This window comes from Somniosus microcephalus, chromosome 11 (assembly GCF_052327205.1).
Source record: "Somniosus microcephalus isolate GS21.2 chromosome 11, FLI_Smic_1.0, whole genome shotgun sequence".
Lineage (NCBI taxonomy): Eukaryota > Metazoa > Chordata > Chondrichthyes > Squaliformes > Somniosidae > Somniosus > Somniosus microcephalus.
This window is the reverse complement of record NC_140997.1, coordinates 189,860,788-189,882,560: the sequence shown is the minus strand read 5'-3', so window position 1 is coordinate 189,882,560 and position 21,773 is coordinate 189,860,788. Positions and strand designations below refer to the sequence as shown.

General features: G+C 43.8%; 1 protein-coding gene across 3 annotated transcripts in view; it reads right to left on the bottom strand.

Moving 5' to 3' along the window:
• The window catches only part of fhit (fragile histidine triad diadenosine triphosphatase), a 1,230,589-nt gene that overhangs the window by 428,389 nt on the left and 780,427 nt on the right, over positions 1-21,773 (bottom strand). The gene's annotated exons all lie outside the window — the stretch shown is intronic.

Below are 21,773 nucleotides of genomic sequence, written 5' to 3'. Positions count from 1 at the left end.
CAACACGCATGATAAACAGCGGAAGCAGCATGTGATAGACAAAACTAAGCGATCCCACAACCAACAGATCAGATCAAAGCTCTGCAGTCCCGCCACATGCAGTCGTGAATGTTGGTGGATAATTAATCAATTACCAGGAGGAGAAGGCTCCATGAACATCCCCATCCTCAACGATAGTGGAGCCCAGCACGTGAGTGCAAAAGACAAGGCTGAAGCATTTGCAACCATCTACAACCAGAAGTGCCGAGTAGATGGTCCATTCCAGCTTCCTCCTGAGGTCCCCACCATCACAGAAGCCAGTCTTCTGCCAATTTGAATCACTTCCTCTTATATCAAGAAACGGCTGAGCACACTGGATACAGCAAAGGCTATGGGCCCCAACAACATCCCGGCCGTAGTGCTGAAGACTTGTGCTACAGAAATAGCCGCGCCTCTAGCCAAACTGTTCCAGTACAGCTACAACACTGGCGTCTACCCAACAAAGTGGAAAATTGCCCAGGTATGTCCTATCCACAAATAGCAGAACAAATCCAATCTGACCAATTACCGCCCCGGCAGTCTACTCTCAATCATCAGCAAAGTGAAGGTGTCTTCGACAGTGCTATCAAGTGGTACTTACTCACCAATAACCTGCTCACTGATGCTCAGTTTGGGTTCCGCCAGGATCACTCAGCTCCAGACCTCATTACAGCCTTGGTCCATACATGCACAAAAGAGCTGAATTCTAGAGTGACTGCCTTTGAAGTCAATGGGAATAAAGGAAAACTCTCCACTGGCTAGAGTCATACCTAGCACAAAAGGAATAGGTTTGTGGTTGTTGGAGGTCAATCATCTCAGCCCCAGGACATTGCTGCAGGAGTTCCTCAGGGCAGTGTCCTAGGCCCAACCATCTTCAGCTGCTTCATCAATGACCTTCCCTCCATCATAAGGTCAGAAATGGGGATGTTTGCTGATGACTGCACAGTGTTCAGTTCCATTCGCAACTCCTCAGACTCCGCATGCAGCAAGACCTGGATGACATTCAGGCTTGGGCTGATAAGTGGCAGGTAACACTTGTGCCACAGAAGTGCCAGGCAATGATTGTCTCCTACAAGCGAGGGTCTAACCACCTCCCCTTGACATTCAATGGCATTACCATCGTCGAATCCACCACCATCAACATCCTGGGGGGGGGTCACCATTGAGCAGAAACTTAACTGGACCAGCCACATAAATACTGTGGCTACAAGAGCAGGTCAGAGGCTGGGTATTCGGCAATGAGTGACTCACCTTCTGACTCCACAAAGCCTTTCCATCATCTACAAGGCAGAAGTCAGGAGTGTGATGGAATACTCTCCACTTGCCTGGATGAGTGCAGCTCCAACAACACTCAAGAAGCTCGACACCATCCAAGACAAAGCAGCCTACTTGTTTGGCATCCCATCCCCCACCTTAAACATTTAGTCCCTCCACCACCAGCGTACCATGGCTGCAGTGTGCACCATCTACAAGATGCACTGCAGCAACTTGCCAAGGCTTCTCTGATAGCACCTCCCAAGCCCACGACCTCTTCCACCTAAAAAGACGAGGGTAGCAGGTGGATGGGAGCACCACCACCTCCAAGTTCCCCTCCAAGTCACACACCATTCTGACTTAGAAATATATCGCCGTTCCTTCATCGTCGCTGGGCCAAAATCCCGGAACTCCCTCCCTAACAGCACTGTGGGAATACCTTCACCACAAGGACTGTAGCGGTTGAAGAAGGCGGCTCATCACCACCTTCTCAAGAGCAATTAGGGATTGGCAATAAACCTTGCCAGTGACGCCCACATCCTGTGAATGCATAAAAAAACAGAAACACATCAACTGGTCATTCATCTCATTTGCTGGTTATGACATCTTGCTATGTGCAAATTAACTACCCCTTTCATCCATATAACAACAGTGAATTCACTTCAAAGGTAAATCATTGGATGTATAGCTACTGTGTGACAGTGAGGGAGATGTCCTGTGGATGTGAAAGGGCACTATTTAAAAGCTTGTTATTTCTTTATTTCATTCAATTTTAATCATGTATTGAAAAATAATAATCACAGAAAAATTCTACTTTTGGATTCAGAGGATTGTTTTAGTTATATATAAGCCAAAATATATGCATGATTCTATTAAGCTTTGATTTATGAATATTTATAAAGCTGATACGTGAAATGATTCAATCATTCTTTAATTAATTAAGTACCAGTAAATTAATAAAAGCAGTCACATAAATTACCTTTTGGTACCACTTCAACTATTTTAAAAACTGTATAGTGTAATAAACAAATAAAGTATAATATTGTGCTCTTTGTAAGATTGTATCAGTGAAAATGACGTTACTTGTAAAATGTTCAGAAGAATGGCTAGAATTTGCAAACTGTGGTCTCTTTGACTATAGAAGTCTCTCTCAAAAAATAAAAATCTCTGAGGAAAGCATTCTGGATAAGAAAATGTTGGCAATAAATAACACAAGCAGTACAGAGCAATAGGAGGTTCACCATTTGTTTCTGTGTTTATGCCCGTCTCTCACAGCCATAAGGCAAACCATCACCAACGGAGCTTAATTTCAGCAACCATCGTCACTAGACAATGACAAGTTGCCTGAGTAGCCGTACCTCACAGTCTGAGGCATGAGATAAATTTGGCCCAGAAATTCGGGTCTCCACGGGTGAGTACGCACAGGGTACTCACCCGTAAGCCCAATGGAAGTGCCGGTTTCGTGCATGCACTGCACATGCGCGGGAAACCGGCACTTCCGTTCCCCTGAAAGAAGGGGTTAAGAAGTCGAACGCGTACGCAGGAGAGGCAGCGCGTGCGCATCGAACTTACGTTTTTTTGGTAGGTTTTCCTGGGAAGGTATGTCTCCAGAAGTTAGACATGTAAAAAGCAGTCGCAAGGCCTGCTTTTTACAAGGTAAGTGGTGAATGAATTAAAATTAAAACATTTTTTCCACAGGTTTATTATTTTTAAATACTTTAAAGAAAGGTAAGTTTATTTTTAGCCCCGTTAGAAAATAAAATGATCTTTTTCAAAAATTTAGATTATTGTTTAAAATAGTTATTTTATGTAATTTATAGTTTATTTTAAAAATGTGATTTTTAAAAAATTTATTTGAAGATTTTGTGATGTTTTGGGGCTTATAGTAATTATAGGTTTGACAGGTCTTCCTGTTAAACTTCTGAATGAAGCATTCCCTGCTACCATTGGCTCTCCATGGCCCACGTGATCCCAGGGGATGCATTGAACTAACTGCGCCCCTGGGGTACGCAAGCACTGCACGCCGGCAGTTGGAGGAGGCCCAGGATCGCAATTCCACAGGGGCCCACAGCTCAACGGCCGGCGCGGTAGGTAAGTGCAGGTCGGGGGCTTGCACCCGCGGGAAGCCCCCGACCCGAATTTCTGGGCCATTATAAATAGAGCATATGTGTTGTAGTTCTTTTCTGGCTACTTTTGTTCCATTTTGATGACAACAGTGAAATCATGATATTTATGGAGAATTTGGTAAACACTTGATTGAAAAAAAGATATTAAAGGGCACAGGTAAAAAAAACCCTGGGAAGAGACATTCGAGTAAATAGCTTCGTTGGGGAAACTACCACCTGCATGGGCACATTGGGCTCAATGGCCTCCATCTGTACTGACTTTTTTTTAATGTACTTGTTTTACACTTACATTCATAGCCAGTAATCAAAAACAACTTTCATTTATATAGCGCCTTTAATGTTGTAAATCATCACAAGGTGCTTCACAGGAGCATAATCAGACAACATTTTACACCGAGCCACATATTAGGACAAAAGATAGGTTTTAAGGAGCATCTTAAAGGCAGAGAGAGGTAGAGAGGTTCAGGGATGGAATTCCAGAGCTTTGGGCCTAATCTCAGTATCACAGTTATTCTATTTCTTTTTATGTGTTCGCAGTACTGAGGGACTGCTGCATTGTCGGAGGTGCCGTCTTTCGGATGAGACGTTAAACCAAGAACCTGTCTGCCTGTTGAGGTGAACGTAATAAATCCCATGGCACTTCTTTGAAGAAGTGCAGGGAGTTCTCCTGATATACTGGCCAACATTTAGCCATCAGCCAACACAAGTAAAAACAGATTATCTGGCCGTTTATCTAATTGTAGTTTATGGGTCCTTATGGTATGCAAATTGATGTGCATTTGCTGGAAAACAAAAAACGACATTTCAACAGTAATTGGCTGTTAAAATATCTGTCTTTCTTTTATCTTCAATCACTTGTTTCAATGCAACACACACAATGCCAGTTTTTCTTTCTGTGAGGTCAGATCATTAGTTATCTTAAGAATTTCTGTTAACTGCTCGCCTCAGCTCTGCCCATGCTCCACCCAAAACTTTTTTGCGATATATGCTGGGTTAAGTGCCACGCTCGTGCCACCAGCTCCCAACCCGCAGGTCTCATGCAGCTGGCAGCAGCCCCAAATCAAACTTGGTGCAGTCGCAAATGTAGGCAGCTGGGAAGACCCTTCAGGCTTCGTGAATCTTGCAAGTTTACTTTGGTCTTGCCATGGGCTGCATAAGACTCGTGAGTCAGGTGGCATCGACACCAGCATGCTTCTTGTCCAATATACAGGGAACTATGCTTGTACTGTAACCTGACTTAAAAAGAAAAGAGCTAAAAAGAATTAATCCCATGCCAAACAGTTTTTTTTAGACTTGCTGTTTACCTAGGATCATTACTGCATCCTTCCCCTCAACTGCTATTCTTCAAAGAACAAAAGAAAGTCAATACAAGTTTAAATGTCAAATTGAACAGTAACATTGCATTGGAAATTAAATTCGTGACCGGTATGTTTGTGAAATGAACCTCTAAGCTCCTAGGTCTTTGGCCAATTGAACATTTGAAATCTTGATTTTTTTATTTTCTCTACTGTATTGTGTAGAAAACTGCACGCATCAAAAATAATCCTCAATGTGTAGATGATGTGATTTTGGCAATGAAGTGTGCCAGCTCATTGTAGCATACCTTACGATTAAGGGACTCAGAGGAAATGCTTTTTAAAAAAAAATTATTCTCGGGATGTGGGTGTCGCTGGCAACAGCGGCATTTATCGCGAATCCCCAGTTGCCCTGAGAAGGTGTGTTCTAGCAGGTTTTTTTTTTACAACTGTGTAGCTTGCTTGGCCACTTTAGAGGGCAGTTAATAGTCAACCATGTTGATATGGAACTGGAGTCACATAAAGGCCAAACTGGGTAAGGAAGACAGGTTTCCTTTCCTAAAGAACATTCATGAACCAGATGGGTTTCTGTGACAATCCGATAGCTTCATGGTCAATTTTACTAATACCAGCTTTTTATTTCCAAATTTTGTAAACTGCATTCAAATTTTCAAACTGCCATAGTGGGATTTGAATTGATGAATTATTCATCCAGGCCTCTGGATTATTAGTCCAGTACTATAACCAGTACAGTTCCTTTGGTTTTATAGATAGGCTTTTGAAGTTGTCACATTTCAGCAATAATGTGTGTTTTAAAAACTCTGGGTAGAGTTTCCGCTTTGGGTGCAATCAGGAAATTGGGCGTAAATTCCGCTTGAAATTGCACTGGTTACAGTTCAAGTTTCCACGAAAATTCATTTCCATAATCACAAACGTAAAATCTTCCATGAACCAGCGTAATCGGTCAGAATAATAGGATGTAATCGTTCTTTTTCCTCTGCATTAAAAAATATTCCTTGATATATTGAAGAGTGGTAACCTGGTGGAGTTTTATTAATGCAGCTGAAAATGGGTTTAATCACAAAAAAATAAGCATTTTTATTAAGAGTGTCTAGTCCTCCACCTGTGAGTTACCCGATTTTAAATAACTAAAAATGACTTTAAAAAACTATACAGAACCATTTAATGGTTTCATTGGTGTACAGTAATCAGTTTCTTAGTAAATTAACATAGAAACATAGAAGATAGGAGCAGGAGTAGGCCATTCGGCCCTTCGAGCCTGCTCCGCCATTCAATGAGATCATGGCTGATCATCCAAATTCAGTACCCTGTCCCTGCCTTCTCCCCATATCCCTTGATCCCTTTAGCCTTAGGAAATATATCCAACTCTTTCTTGAATATATTTAATGAACTGGCCTCCACCGCCCTCTGTGGCAGAGAATTCCACAGGTTCACCACTCTCTGGGTGAAGAAATTCCTCCTCATTTCAGTCCTAAATGGCCTATCCCTTATCCTTAGACTATGACCCCTGGTTCTGGACTCCCCGACCATCGGGAACATCCTTCCAGCATCTAGTCTGTCCATGCCTGACAGAATTTTATAGGTTTCGATGAGATCCCCTCTCAATCTTCTAAACTCCAGTGAGTATAAGCCCAATCGACACAATCTCTCCTCATACGTCATTCCTGCCATCCCAGGTGTCAGCCTGGTGAATCTTCGCTGCACTCCTTCCATGGCAAGAACGTCCTTCCTCAGATAAGGCGACCAAAACTGCACACAATACTCAAGGTGCGGTCTCACCAAGGCCCTGTACAACTGTAGCAAGACATCCTTGTTCCTGTACTCGAACCCTCTTGCTACGAAGGCCAACATACCATTTGCCTTCTTAACCGCCTGCTGCACCTGCATGCTTACCTTCAGTGACTGGTGCACAAGAACACCCAGGTCTCGTTGCACTTCCCCTTCTCCCAATCTATTGCCATTCCAATAATAATCTGCCTTCCTGTTTTTGCCACCAAAGTGGATAACCTCACATTTATCCACATTATAGTGCATTTGCCATGTTTCTGCCCAATCACCTAACCTGTCCAAATCGTACTGGAGTTTCATGACCTCCTCCTCACAGCATACCCTCCCACCCAGCTTTGTGTCATCTGCAAATTTGGAGATATTACATCCAATTCCCTCGTCCAGATCATTAATATATATTGTGAACAGCTGGGGTCCTAGGACCGATTCTTGCGGTACCTCACCAGTCACTGCCTGCCACTCGGAAAACGACCCGTTTATTCCAACTCTTTGCTTTCTGTCCGCCAACCAGTTCTCTATCCAAGTCAATACCTTGCCCCCAATCCCATGTGCCTTAATTTTGCACGCTAATCTCTTATGTGGGACCTTATCGAAAGCCTTCTGAAAGTCCAAATACACCACATCCACTGGTTCTCCCTTATCTATTTTACTAGTTACATCCTCAAAAAATTCCAGTAGATTAGTCAAGCATGATTTACCTTTTGTAAATACATGTTGACTTTGTCCGATCCTGTCACTGCTTTCCAAGTGCTCTGCTATTACATCTTTTATAATGGACTCTTGCATTTTCCCCACTACCGATGTCAGGCTTACCGGTCTATAATTCCCCGCTTTTTCTCTGCCACCTTTTTTGAATAGTGGGGTAACATTAGCTACCCTCCAATCCATGGGTACTGTTCCAGAGTCGATCGAGTTCCGGAAGATGACCAGCAATGCATCTACTATTTCTAGGGCCACTTCCTTAAGTACCCTGGGATGTCGATTATCAGGTCCTGGGGATTTATCGGCCTTCAGTCCCATCAATTTTCCTAACACCATTTCCCTACAAATACTGATTTCTTTCAGTTCCACCCTTTCATCAGACCCTATGTTCCCTGGCATTTCTGGGAGGTTATTTGTGTCCTCCTTTGTGAAGACAGAACCAAAATATGTTTTGAGTTGGTCTGCCATTTCTTTGTTCCCCATTGTAAATTCCCCCGATTCTGACTGCAAGGGACCTACGCTTGACTTCACCAATCTTTTTCTGTTCACATACCTATAAAAGCTTTTACAGTCAGTTTTTATTTTCCACGCAAGCTTACTCTCATATTCTATTTTCCCTTTCTTAGTTAATCCCTTTGTCCTCCTTTGTTGAATCCTAAACTGCTCCCAATCCTCAGGATTATTGCTTTTTCTGGACAATTTGTATGTCCTCTCCTTGGATCTTATGCTATCCCTAATTTCCCTTGTTAGCCACGGTTGAGTCACCTTTTTGTTTTATTTTTATGCCAAACTGGGATGAACAAATTCTGTAGTTCATCCATTCGGTCTTTGAATGTTTGCCATTGCCTATCCACCGTCAACCCTTTGAGTGCCATTCCCCAATCAATCCTACCCAACTCGCTCCTCAGACCATTGTAGTTTCCTTTATTTAAATTGAGGACCCTAGTTTCTGAGTCAACTACTTCATTCTCCATCTTAATGAAGAATTCGATCATATTTTTTAACATTTGAAAACTTTTAAAGTTGCCTATTAGTGGCCTTGCGCCAAATAAAACTTAATTTTAAGAGCCGCCTCGAAGGCCCGCAAATGGGTGCAATTAGCGGAAACTTGCCATGGTGATTAATTCGACCTGGGGGCATGGCTGGCTTCCAGCGAGCTGTTTTTTTAAATCAGCACAAAAGATCGCAGAAATTCGATTTGCACTGGACATAAATTGCGCTTGAAATTCCTCGATTTTTTGCACTGGTTTGGCCGATTTTGGGTGAATAATGCTGGAAAAAATGCGCAACTGTGCCCCAAATTTATATTATGGCATTTGAAAATAACAAAGTATAACTTCAAGAAGGAAATGAGTTTGGTCTACAACAGCCTGGTAATGTGAATTTTATAAAAGTGAGTAGAATTGTGAAACTACCATTACAGCAGAGTTACTTTTTTCTCTCTGTGACAGATTTAAAGTGGTTCAAAGGATTAATGTAGCACACCACGGAGCAGAATTCAACGATACGTTGTAATCCAGTAAGGTTATAGTGGGGCTTGTGATAGCAATTTGTGAATCTTAGCTGGGTCTATGGGTTTCTCACTTGTCTTTGAAATTCCCTTGAAGACAAATAAGTTTTGCATTTTTGTGCTATAGCAGAATGTCATAGAGTCATCGGGGGAGAAATTCGGTGGAGCCGCAAACGGGGCGGCAAGCTCGCCTGGGCGCCGGAATTAGCGCAGCGATCGGAGCAGTTGCGACCGCCGGAAATTCAGCTTGAACGCCCCAAGAGGGACACGGGGCGAGGCTCGAGGTGCTCCGCGTCCCTCCTAGGGCGCTGAAACTGAATATTGCAGCGCAATGTGCCGCAGCGCCACACGCTGCGGCACGGCGTGCTACGGTACGGCAAGCCTTCCTCCCATTCTTAAGGGGGAGGGGCCTGCACCAGCGCGATCAGAGATCGCGAGTGCCGGCAAAAGAGCCCGGCACCGAGGAGAAGTGCCGGGCTCTCAGAAAACAGCCGGCACTGCCGCGGAGGGAGATCAGGAGGCTGGGGACGGAGGCGCTGGCAGGCGGCCGCCGAAAAAAAACGGCCGCCCCGCACCTCCACCTTAATTTGCGCCACTGCCGCCACAGGTAGGCCCCGTGAACCGGGCGCGAGTTGCGAACGGCGCTACAGAGGCGGGGGCTACCGAATATCGAGATCGGGGCGGTAGCGGGGCGCTGCGCACACTGATGACGTCATCGGTGGCGGCGCAGCGCAACAGGCTAACGCCGCCATTAGCGCCCCAGCTAAATATCGCGGGAGGCGTGGCCAGTGGCGCTAAAGCCACTGAGTGCCCTCTTAGGCGCTAACTGGTGGCGCAGCCCACCGAATTGCTAGGCCATAGAATAATACAGCACAGAACGAGGCCCTTCAGCCCATCGTGTCCGCGCCGGCCATCAAGCCCTGTCTATTCTAATCCCATTTTCCAGCACTTGGTCCGTAGCCTTGTATGCTATGGCGTTTCAAGTGCTCATCTAAATGCTTCTTGAATGTTGTGCGGGTTCCTGCCTCGACCACCTTTTCAGGCAGTGAGTTCCAGATTCCAACCACCCACTGGGTGAAAAAGTTTTCCCTCAAATCCCCTCTAAACCTCCTGCCCTTACCTTGATACTATGCCCCCTGGTTATTGACCCCTCTACTAAGGGGGAAAGTTCCTTTCTATCTATCCTATCTATGCCCCTCATAATTTTGTACACCTCAGCCTTCTCTGCTCCAAGGAAAACAACCCCAGCCTGTCCAGTCTCTCTTCATAGCTGAAGCGCTCCAGCCCAGGTAACATCCTGGTGAATCTCCTCTGCACCCTCTCCAATGCAATCACATCCTTCCTTTAGTGTGGCGACCTGAACTGCACACAGTATTCCAGCTGTGGCCTAACTAGCGTTTTGTACAGCTCCATCATAACCTTCCTGCTCTTATATTCTACGCCTCGGCTAATGAAGGCAAGTATCCCATGTGCCTTTTTAACCACCTTATCTACCTGTCCTGCTGCCTTCAGGGATCTATGTACATGCACACCAAGGTCCCTCTGATCCTCTGTCCTTCCTAGAGTCCTACCATTCATTGGGGGAAAAATTCAGTTGTTTGCGCCTCCCGTTAGCACCTTAAGAGGGGCGCAAAGCAACCAGCGCCCGGGCACAGCGATGTTTGCGCCGCTCGCGAAATTAACTAGACATTTTGCGGCAGCGCTAAACACTACCGCCACGATCTCCTGCGCCAGCAGATTGTGACGTCAGTCGAGTGCGCAATGCCCCGTTAGCGCCCCGGACCAGAAATTGAGTGGCGCCCCCTGCCTTACCGCCTGCCGCTAGCAATGACAGGTTGAGGGGAGCGTTATGCTGTCAGAAAGGAACTAGGGGAGTGCTATTTAAAGGCGACCGCTTCCTGCCTTTTTTTGTCGGTGACATTTTTACACCACGCATTCTGAGAGAGAGAGAGAGAGAGAGAGTGACTTCTGGAGAGATTCAATGTTGTGTGAAGGAGATTTGGGTACTGAGCAGCACTTTGCAGGTTGATTTTGATTTGCCCTTCCTTGTATCGATTTAGAAGAGATTATGGGGGCTGCACTCTGAGCTCTTTCCCTGGTTCTCTCCATTGTTCTTTCCAGCAGATTTGATGTACAGGTCTCTCCAGGCTGAGATTCAGGCCGAGATTCAAGGCTGCAATGAGCAGGATGTGGGTGGAGAGCAAGATCAACCCTCCCCTTTAAGATAAATACAGAAAATGCAGGAGAAACTCAGCAGGTCAAGCAGTATCTATGAAGAGAGAAACAGAGTTAACGTTTCAGGTCGATGACCATTCGTCAGAACTCCCCTTTAAGAATTGGACGGTGCCAGTGTGTCTGTGTTCCATTGCTGACTGACATCACATGAGCTTCGCCAGCGCTCTGAGGTAGCGCCTCGCTCCTTGGCCTTTGCGCCTTAAGACAGGTGTGAAGCACCTGATTTAGCACTCCAATCACTTCCAGGGGTGATAAAAGCCAAGTTTGCCGTCGGAGGCGATAATTAGCATCAGGCGCTAAACTTTGCGCACGGCTGCTAATGGCGCCCCAAACAAGGCTATACCGAATTTCTCCCCCATTGTGTATTCCCTTGCCTTGTTAATCCTCCCAAAATGCATCACCTCACACTTTTCAGGGTTAAATTTCATTTGCCACTGTTCTGCCCATCTGACCAAATGTATATTTACTCATTTAAAAAAACACATATTCTTCTAAAATAATACTGTACAATGTTGAGAAGTAATAGTGCACAAATATATCTTGCAACATATTAAAATAAAAGAAAAATCCTTTTGTAAATTTGTCAAGCATCTTTGCCTCCGAATGCAATCTCCCTGTACTAGAAGCAGTTCTATGATATAAAAAGGATATAAACAAGCACTAACATTTGTTAACCTGCCACTACACTAAAATGCCTTTGTCCTGAATTTCTCTTTAGTGCACTAAGATCAGGCAAGGGGAACAAAAACAGAATTTATTTGTTAAAAAGATTTCTTTCGGTCCCAGATGGCACATGCCCTTTCCAACTGAGGTGTACATGAAAGAAACCAGTGGTAAAATGAAACATTTCAGCAGAAGCACAGTAATGTTTGATAATACAGCTTTGTTTACTCTGTGCTAGTATGTCTCCATTTCAAGTGCTAATGACTTGCTGAATGTTTGGGTTCCAGATAAGTAAATCCATTTGAAATGGGACAAAGTAGTAATTTATTCTATTGTATAAAAACAGTAAAAAAATATATTTCTAATGACTACATTAATACGTATTTCTCAAAGCACAATGTCCATAAACCCTAGCTTACAAAGTTATTAAAGGGGAAATGCATTCTGTTGAACCATCACATATCCTAAATGACATTGAGGGAAGAGTCTGTAAACTTCCAGTGTTATCTTTATACTTGAAAACTACCAATTATAGCCAGAAAAGGAATATACATTTCAATCCTGTTCATCAATCAGATCTGGTACAATCTGGATCAATCATGTTTGCCTTTCTGTTGTGTCTTAAAAGTATCTTCCTATCACACTTTACATCTTAACTGGTCTGAAGCATCCCAAATCAACTTTTTCTCTAAAACAAAAGCAAAATACTGCAGATGCTGGAAATCTGAAATAAAAACAGAAAATCCTGGAAATACTCAGCAGGTCAGGCAGCATCAGTAGAGAGAGAGAAATAGTTAACGTTTCAGGTCAATGACCTTTTGTCAGAACTGGAAGAAGTTAGAGATCTAACAGGTTTTAAGCAGGTGCAGAGGCAGGGAAAAAGGGGAGGAAAAGGCAAAAGGCAAGGTCTGTGATAGGATACAATGCAGGAGACATTAAAAGACAAAAGAGATGGTGGTGCGAGGCAACAGGAGATGGTAATGGAACAAGTAAAGGAACAAAAGATGGGTCCAGCAGAGGTATAAATGGGAATAGCAGAAACTTTGTTGAATCATTCCTTCCACCAGTCTTCCCTCCTAATGGTATAGGTGCCAAAGAAAGCTGACCTCCCTGGCTCACTCATTGCTAAAAGCTCTAATCTTGATAACAAACCTCTTTCCATTGCTTCATTCCATTCTACCATTATGACCAATATCAAGCTCTGAGTTTGGGTAAGTGTGAGAGTTCTTTAATTGTTATTTCTCTTTAAATCATTCTTGATAAGATTACTTAAGCAGTTTAAGTAAAGGGGAAAAGTTAAATATTTGGGATTCTGTTGGTTTAAGAAGAGTAAAACAAGGTTACACTGCAGTAGGAGTAAATTGGCACAGCAGGCAGTGGAAACCAGTTTTCTAACCAATCAGCAGGGGTGACTCATTTGGCTGTAAACAAACAAACAGCATAAAAAGACCAGTCCCAGTGCGAGCAAGCACTGAGTGCGAGTCATCTAAGAGTTCTGTGAGTTTGGGTAAGTGTGAGTTGGGTAAGTGGGGTGTTAGGTGCTCTTTTCAAACTTTAACTCTGTGGGTTGTAGTAAATAAGGCCTTTCTGGTGCAGAGTGACTGTTGGTAAACCATTTAACTGGTGTAACCAGAGGTACTGATTTAATTTAAATCCAATTAATTAAAGGGGATACTAGCATCTAAAATCAGGCAGAGGGTGTCCATAACTAACAATAAAAAATTTAATGAATTACATAGAATGGAGCAGGTGATGTGTTACTGTTGCGAGATGTGGGAGCCGGTGAACCCCATTGAGGCTCACGGTGATTACGTCTGTGACAAGTGTCTGCTGCTACAGGAACTCCAGCTCCGTGTTGATGAGCTGGAGTCTGAGCTTCAGACACTGCGACACATCAGGGAGGGGGAGAAGTACCTGGACTCTGTGTATCAGGAGGTGGTCACACCTATGAAGTTAATTAATTCAGATGTAGCCCATGGTCAGGGACAGGACGGTGTGACTATGAGTGAGGCAGGTACGGGGATCCAGGAGGTAGAGCTGGAGGAGCCGCAGCCCTTGCTCTTGTCCAACAGGTTCGAGGTTCTTACTCCCTGTGGGGACGGGAGCAGGGACTGCAGGGAGGATGAGCAACCTGGCCACAGCACCGTGGAATGGGGGGCCATTCAAGAGGGGGGAGTAAATAGAAATGTTGTAGTGGTAGGGGATAGTATTATTAGGGGGATAGATAGAGTTCTCTGCAGCCGAGAGCCCCGAAGGCTGTGTTGCCTACCCGGTGCCAGGGTTAAGGACATCTCCTCTGGGCTGGAAAGAAACTTGCAGTGGGAGGGGGTGGATCCAGTTGTCGTGGTCCATGTTGGTACAAACGACGTAGATAGGACTAGGAAGCTGGTTCTGTTAAAGGAGTATGAGCAGCTAGGGGTCAAATTAAAAAACAGAACCTCAAGGGTAATAATCTCTGGATTATTAGCTGAGCCACGAGCGAATTTGGCTAGGACAAATAAAATTAGAGAGTTAAATGCGTGGCTCAAAGACTGGTGTGGGAGAAATGGGTTTTGCTTCCTGGGACACTGGCACCAGTACTGGGGCAGGAGGGAGCTGTTCCGTTGGGACGGGCTTCACTTGGCCAGTGCTGGGACTAGAGTCCTGGCGGATCATATAACTAGGGCTGTAGAGAGGGCTTTAAACTAACTAATGGGGGGGAGGTTCCTTGAGAGCAAATAATTAAAATGACAACAGAGAAGGTCATAGACTTAGGTAGCAGTGGGGAAATTAAAAACCAGAGCGTGTCAGGAAGGGGCAGAAGGTATGGAGTAAAAGGTAAAGTAATAAAAAGGGCAAAAGCAGGAACTAAGTGTCACAAAACATATTTGAAAGTTCTCTGTCTGAATGCACGTAGCATTCGTAACAAAATAGACGAGTTAATGGCACAAATAACTACATGTGGGTATGATCTTGTGGCCATTACAGAAACATGGCTGCAGGGTCACAATGCCTGGGAATTAAACATACCAGGTTATTTAACGATCAGGAAGGACAGGCAGGAAGGAAAGGGAGGTGGGGTGGCTATGTTAATAAAGGAAGGAATCACTGTAATACAGAGAAATGATATTGGGTCAAAAGATCAGGATAATGAAACAGTTTGGGTGGAGGTAAGGAATAATAAGGGGAAAAAAACACTAGTGGGCGTAGTCTATAGGCCTCCGAACAGTTGCAACTCTGTTGGACGGAGTATCGATCAGGAAATAGTTGAGGCTTATAATAAGGGAACATCTATAATTATGGGGGATTTTAACTATCATATTAATTGGACAAATCAAATTGGGCAGGGCTGCCTTGAGGATGAGTTCATTGAGTGTATTAGGGATGGGTTTCTTGAGCAGTATGTAACTGAACCGACCAGGGGGCAAGCAACCTTAGATCTGGTCCTGTGTAACGAGACAGGATTAATTTAAAATGTCCGAGTAAAGGATCCCCTTGGAATGAGTGACCATAACATGGTTGAATTCCATATTCAATTAGAGGGTGAGAAGGTTGGATCTCAAACAAGCGTGCTAAGCTTGAATAAAGGAGACTATGAAGGTATGAGAGCGGAATTGAGTAGAGTGGATTGGGAAAATAGATTAAAGGGTAAGACGATACATGATCAGTGGTGTACATTTAAGGAGTTATTTTACAACTTCCAAAAAATATATATTCCACTGAGAAGAAAAGGGTGTAAAAGAAAAGACAGCCATCCGTGGCTAAGTAAAGAAATTAAGGATAGTATTCGACTAAAAACAAGGGCATATAAGGTAGCCAAATCTAGTGGGAGGATAGAGGATTGGGAAAACTTTAAAAGACAGCAAAAAATAACAAAAAGATTGATGAAGAAAGGGAAGATAGATTATGAAAGTAAATTAGCAAAAAATATAAAAACAGATAGTAAGAGTTTTTATAGTTATATAAAAAGAAAAAGGGTGGCTAAAGTAAATGTTGGTCCCTTAGAGGATGAGACCGGGAAATTAATGGTGGGAAATATGGAGATGGCAAAAACACTGAATGAATATTTTGTATCAGTCTTTACAGTAGAAGACACTAAGAATATCCCAACACTGGACAAACAGGGGGCTAAAGGGGGGGAGGAGCTAAACACGATCAAAATCACTAAGGAAGTGGTACTCGTTAAAATAATGGGACTCAAGGCGGATAAATCACCTGGACCTGATGGCTTACATCCTAGGGTCTTGAGGGAAGTGGCGGTAGGGATTGTGGATGCATTGGTAATAATTTTCCAAAACTCCCTGGACTCGGCAAAGGTCCCGGCAGACTGGAAAACTGCTAATGTAACACCCTTATTTAAAAAGGGCAGTAGACAGAAGGCTGGAAACTATAGACCGGTTAGCCTAACATCTGTGGTAGGTAAAAATTTGGAGTCCATTATTAAGGAGACAGTAACAGGACATTTGGATAATCATAATTTAATAGGACAAAGTCAGCATGGTTTTATGAAGGGGAAGTCATGTTTGACAAATTTGCTGGAGTTCTTTGAGGAAGTAACATATAGGGTGGATAAAGGGGAACCAGTGGACGTAGTGTATTTAGACTACCAAAAGGCATTTGACAAGGTGCCACACAAAAGATTATTGCTTAAGATAAAAAATCACGGGATTGGGGGTAATATTCTGGCATGGATAGAAGATTGGCTATCTAACAGAAGGCAGAGAGTTGGGATAAATGGTTCATTCTCAGACTGGTAATCAGTAACTAGTGGTGTTCCGCAGGGATCAGTGCTGGGTCCCCAACTCATTACAATCTATATTAACGATTTGGAGGAGGGGACCGAGTGTAACATATCAAAGTTTGCAGATGATACTAAGATGGGAGGGAAAGTAGTGAGTGACGAGGACATAAAAAACCTGCAAGGAGACATAGACAGGCTAAGTAAGTGGGCAGAGATTTGGCAGATGGAATACAATACTGGAAACTGTGAGGTTATGCACTTTGGCAGGAAAAATCATAGAGCAAGTTATTATCTTAATGGCAAGAAACTGGAAAGTACTGAAGTACAAAGGGATCTGGGGGTCCTGGTGCACGAAACGCAAAAGGTTAGTATGCAGGTGCAGCAAGTGATTAAGAAGGCCAATGGAATGTTGGCTTTCATTGCTAGGGGGATAGAATATAAAAATAGGGAGGTATTGCTTCAGTTGTACAAGGTATTGGTGAGACCGCACCTGGAATACTGCATACAGTTTTGGTGTCCATACTTAAGAAAAGACATACTTGCTCTCGAGTCAGTATAAAGAAGGTTCACTCGGTTAATCCCGGGGATGAGGGGATGGACATATGAGGAGAGGTTGAGTAGATTGGGACTCTACTCATTGGAGTTCAGAAGAATGAGAGGCGATCTTATTGAAACATATAAGATTGTGAAGGGGTTGGATCGGGTGGATGCGGGGAGGATGTTCCCGATGATGGGTGAAACTAGAACTCGGGGGCATAGTCTTAGAATAAGGGGCTGCTCTTTCAAAACTGAGATGAGGAGGAACTACTTCACTCAGATGGTGGTAGGTCCATGGAATATGCTGCCCCAAAAAGCTGTAGAAGCTACATCATTACATAAATTTAAAACAGAAATAGACAGTTTCCTAGAAAGGGAATTAAGGGTTACGGGGAGCGGGCAGGAATTTGGACATGTGTCTAGGTTCGGATCGGACATGGTCCTGTGGGTAGCGGAGCGGGCCCAGGGGCCGTGTAGCCTGATCCTGCTCCTATTTCGTGTGTCTAATTCTGTTAGATTCAGGAGATGGTTCTGTGATAGTAGATTGGCGGTTAGGATCAGATCAGTCATGATCTTATTGAATGGCGGAGCAGGCTCGAGGGGCCGATTGGCCTACTCCTGCTCCTATTTCTTATGTTCTTATGTAAGTTTATCCCTCCTAGATCTGCTGGATCCTATTCTCTAAACTCCAGCAAGACCTTTGGGTTTGATAGTGTCATCCCATCATCCTCAAACTTACCCACTTCCTTAGTGTTGGAGGACCATTACTCCACAGTCATCTACTGAGATTATTTGCCTCACTATTTGATCTCAAATAGAACTCCCACATTTCCTCCGCAAACAAAAGTAACTAGAAGAATCTGGGTTTCCTACTTCATGCTAAACATTTTTCACTTCAACAACTCTTAAATCTTTAGAAAGCCTCAGTCCATTCAAGACATAAATACTGTTCCCATACCTACAGAGGCTCTTCCTGAACAGGAGACATATGTATGAAGATGCAAACTCCCTGTACTAGAAGCAGTTTGTCGATATGAAAGGGGACAGAAAGCAAAATAAACATTTGTTAACCTGCCAAGGCATTATAATGCCTTTATTTCAAGATTTCTCTTTAATACTGAGATCAGGTGTGGTGGGGGGAGTAATACAATTTAATCTTGGTCCCAGATGGTATACACCCTTTCCAACAGATGTAAATATGAAGGAAACCTTTGCTAAGATGAAACATTTTATCATGGTAAACGTCAATGCTCCCTCTCTGTCTCTCTATATTTTATCAATACTGCTATGGTCATAGCCTCTCTGAACTTGCCCATCTGTTCCTCCAAAGTTCCAATATGCCACTTGACACACCCTTCCTCCTTCCTGCATCCTTACTATGTAGAATCCAAAGCTCATTGCAGTCTCTTATTCCAATGCATTCTTTGGCAGGAGTTCAAAACTGCCCCAGTGCTACTGCAAGGCTCCGAATTCCTGTTGTGCATTGAGATCCTATCCACAATGTACAATGATTGTTAATCTCTTTAGGGGAAGAGAGAAAAATTCCAGCATTAACTTGGTGGTGGGGGAAGGAGAATGTCACCATGAATTGAAGGTGGTGGCGGGGGGCGGAAATTGCTAAGGAGATTACCAGCATGAACTGGGAGGCAAGGGAAAAGGAGGGTGCCAACATAAACTTGGAGGGAGGAAGGAGACTGCCAGAAAAAATGGGGCGCATTGGAGGAAGAGAGGAATGCCCGCTTGAACTGTGGGGTGAGGAAAGAAAAGTGCCAGCAGTGTGCCTCTGGGAATTCGGTCAGGAAGAGCAGAGTGCTTCAGTGAACTAAAAAAGTTGGAAGGGGTAGACTGTCTGTTGGGGCTAGAAGGGAGAGAAACGAAAGGAAGAAAGACTTGCATTTATGTAGCGCCTTTCACGACCACCAGACGTCCCAAAGCGCTTTACAGCCAATGAAGTACTTTTTGAAGTGTAGTCACTGTTGTAATCTAGGAAACACGGCAGCCAATTTCTGCACTGCACAGCAAGCTCCCACAAACAGCAATGTGATAATGATCAGATAATCTGTTTTTTAGTGATGTTGATTTAGGGATAAATATTGGCCAGGACACCAGGGAGGACTCCCCTGCTCTTTTTCGAAATAGTGCCTGTGGGATCTTTTATGTCCACCTGAGAGAGCTTGGTTTAACGTCTCATCCAAAAGAGAGCACTGCTCTGTGAATGGGGGAGGGGGAGACGTCGCTTTTCACAAGCTGGGCCTGGTCGGTCTGTTGGAACCCAAACGTCATTACAGGAAACTCTTTTTTATCCGGCACCGACGAGATCGGCATGGTGCCGGTTGATCAAAAAGTCCGGATTGCAGAGAGGTATACTTACCAAGGTACGAGAGCTCCGTACACGGCCACAGGTGCAGGAGCCCCGGTTACATGGCCACAGATCCAGGAGTCCCTGTTGCACGACCACAGTTGCAGGAACCCCGGTTACACAGTCACTAATACAGGAAACTTTCGATTTACCGGCACCTAAATAACCGGAAATCTCGGTTAACCAGCAAAATTCAGGAGTAGGTTTTACTTCATCTTGACTTGCGTTCCTCCATCTGTTGCTGTGCAAGGGTGTGGCTGCAGCTGTTGCTAAGCTACTGAGATGCTTGCAACTTGTGGCCATTGTTCTGAACTTGGGTTTGTTGCTTTGTACGGAGCTGTCAGCGCTCCGTATCTTTTACTATAGCGTTCGGTTATCCGGAATTTTTGATGAACCGGCACCACGTTGGTCCCGTCCGTGCCGGATAAAAAAAAGTTTCCTGTATATAGAAAAACTTACCTGAACCTACTCCTGAATTTTGCCGGTTAAGAGAGATTTCCGAATATTTAGGTGCCGGTTAAAAGAAAGTTTCCTGTATATATTTCCTATTTTTTTAAGATTAAAAATTGATCATTTATGTTGCATAGATGAGCATACACATTTTTAAAGTAAAAATTGACAATTTTCTAGACCCCGTAGAAATGAGTTACCAGTTTGCCGGGAAAGGGGGGGTGGCGGGGGAGGAAGTGGGGATGGTCAGCATTCGAAAGAAACAGGTACAATTCTAAATTTGCCCCTGCAGCTCTGATTGGAATAATCTTATATTCAAAAAGAATGGGTTTAAATCCCTGTTTCCTATTAAGCATTTTGTTACCCAAAAATCAAATGAATTCATTACTCTTTCTCCAGTAATAAATGATTTATTACTGGGAAAAAGAAGTTTTAAATACAAAGAAAAAGAATTAACTCCAAAATGGCAATTGGAGGGTAGCTTTCAATAATGTTGGAAAATGCACAAATAAAGTGTAAAAAATCAACTTTTTTTTTTAGGGGAGGCATGCCCCCAGATCTCCTGGAAAATAAACATTGTGCCTGTAACGCTTGGACATTCCCTTCTTGCATCCATGCTCTGTTTGTTTTCCCTCCAATAAAAACACCTGCAGCAGAAGTTACAAACCTGGGTCCCACTGCACTTTCACTGTCATTGTTGGGCTGGGAATTTCCTCTGAGCTGCTCCCGCTTCACCATTGTAACTTCGCCAGAGGTGCGGTGGAATTTCCACTGCCTGCGATATTCCAACTATTCACCTCAATGGGTGAAAATTGGGGCTGGTGAGCGCCGAAGCTGAAAACCCCAGCCGATACTTTTCTGCATGTCAGGGTGTGGTGTGCTTTCATCTGATGTGATGTTAAAACTGGGGCTTTTACAGGAGGTTTGAGGCAATAGAGGCAGATAATAGGTACATCCACCTTAGGGAGGTGACAAGGATCACCAACTCAGCGATGTTCATTCTGTGGAGCATTTTATTATTGAAGGAGCCCAGGAACTTTGCCAGTCAACCAGGATTCCCATTACATTTCTTCATTATTTAGCAAACTATCGTAACAACCAACGTTCCTGCTAAGCTTTGAGGTTGCGTGGTCATCTGCAAGGTCTCACGCTGGCTGCTCAACGGCTTTTCCATTGTAGGTACCGCGCGTGCGCAAATATTTGAATGGGCCGTGCATTGGGGGAGGCAGGCCGTGCAGCTTATGGGGGACATTGGCAACAACTGCATTGTTTCTAGGATTTTCTTGGTGCATTTTTACTTGTAAGGATCCAATACCAGCGACTGTTAATGATGTGAAATAATTCATGTGCATTCCACATAGGTCTCTATGTCTTGTGAACTGGTGTGAATCATTGTTGTGAAGAACCACTCAACAGCAGCCAGTCACTGTTACTTATTGGTGGTCATCAATTCAAATATTTTTAATGAGGTTTTGAACTACTATTGGATCCCACCATTAACTCGGCAACAGCTGCTCTTAATAAACTGCATATTTGTTGAATCAATTTTGTCCTGTCATCTGCAATGAGACCTTTAATTGAAGCACGCTTGGGTTCCTTTCCTTATTTTTTCTTTGTAATGGCCATATAATTTTAATGAATTAAAAAGGAACAGGTTCATTGTCTCTAAAATGTCAAGGATATTTAAAGCTATGTTATGTCTTCAGTTTCAATGTTTGGAACATTCTTTTCAGATGCTGTTCCATATCCCAGCCACAATTGCAGAAATTGCAAATTCATTTCTCGCTTTACCTGTGCGCAATTATTGGGCTCAATTTTCTGCTCACTGACACTTTATGGGTGGAAATGTGGTCCATTTCAAACTCCAAGGGGGTGAAATTCGATTAGGCCCGAAAACAGGCGTGGGGAGCGCAAAGCGCGGCTTTCCCACGCTTATTCAACGTGATGCAAGTAGCTCGCAAAATTCCTGCTGCCTGTTCATTTCATGATTGGAGCGCTGAGCTCAGTGCTAAACGCGCTGCTGGTTTGCTTAGCGCTAAAGAGGGGGGCCAATATCGGGTGCAGTCTACTGGCCAATAAAACTTTTCCTAGATTG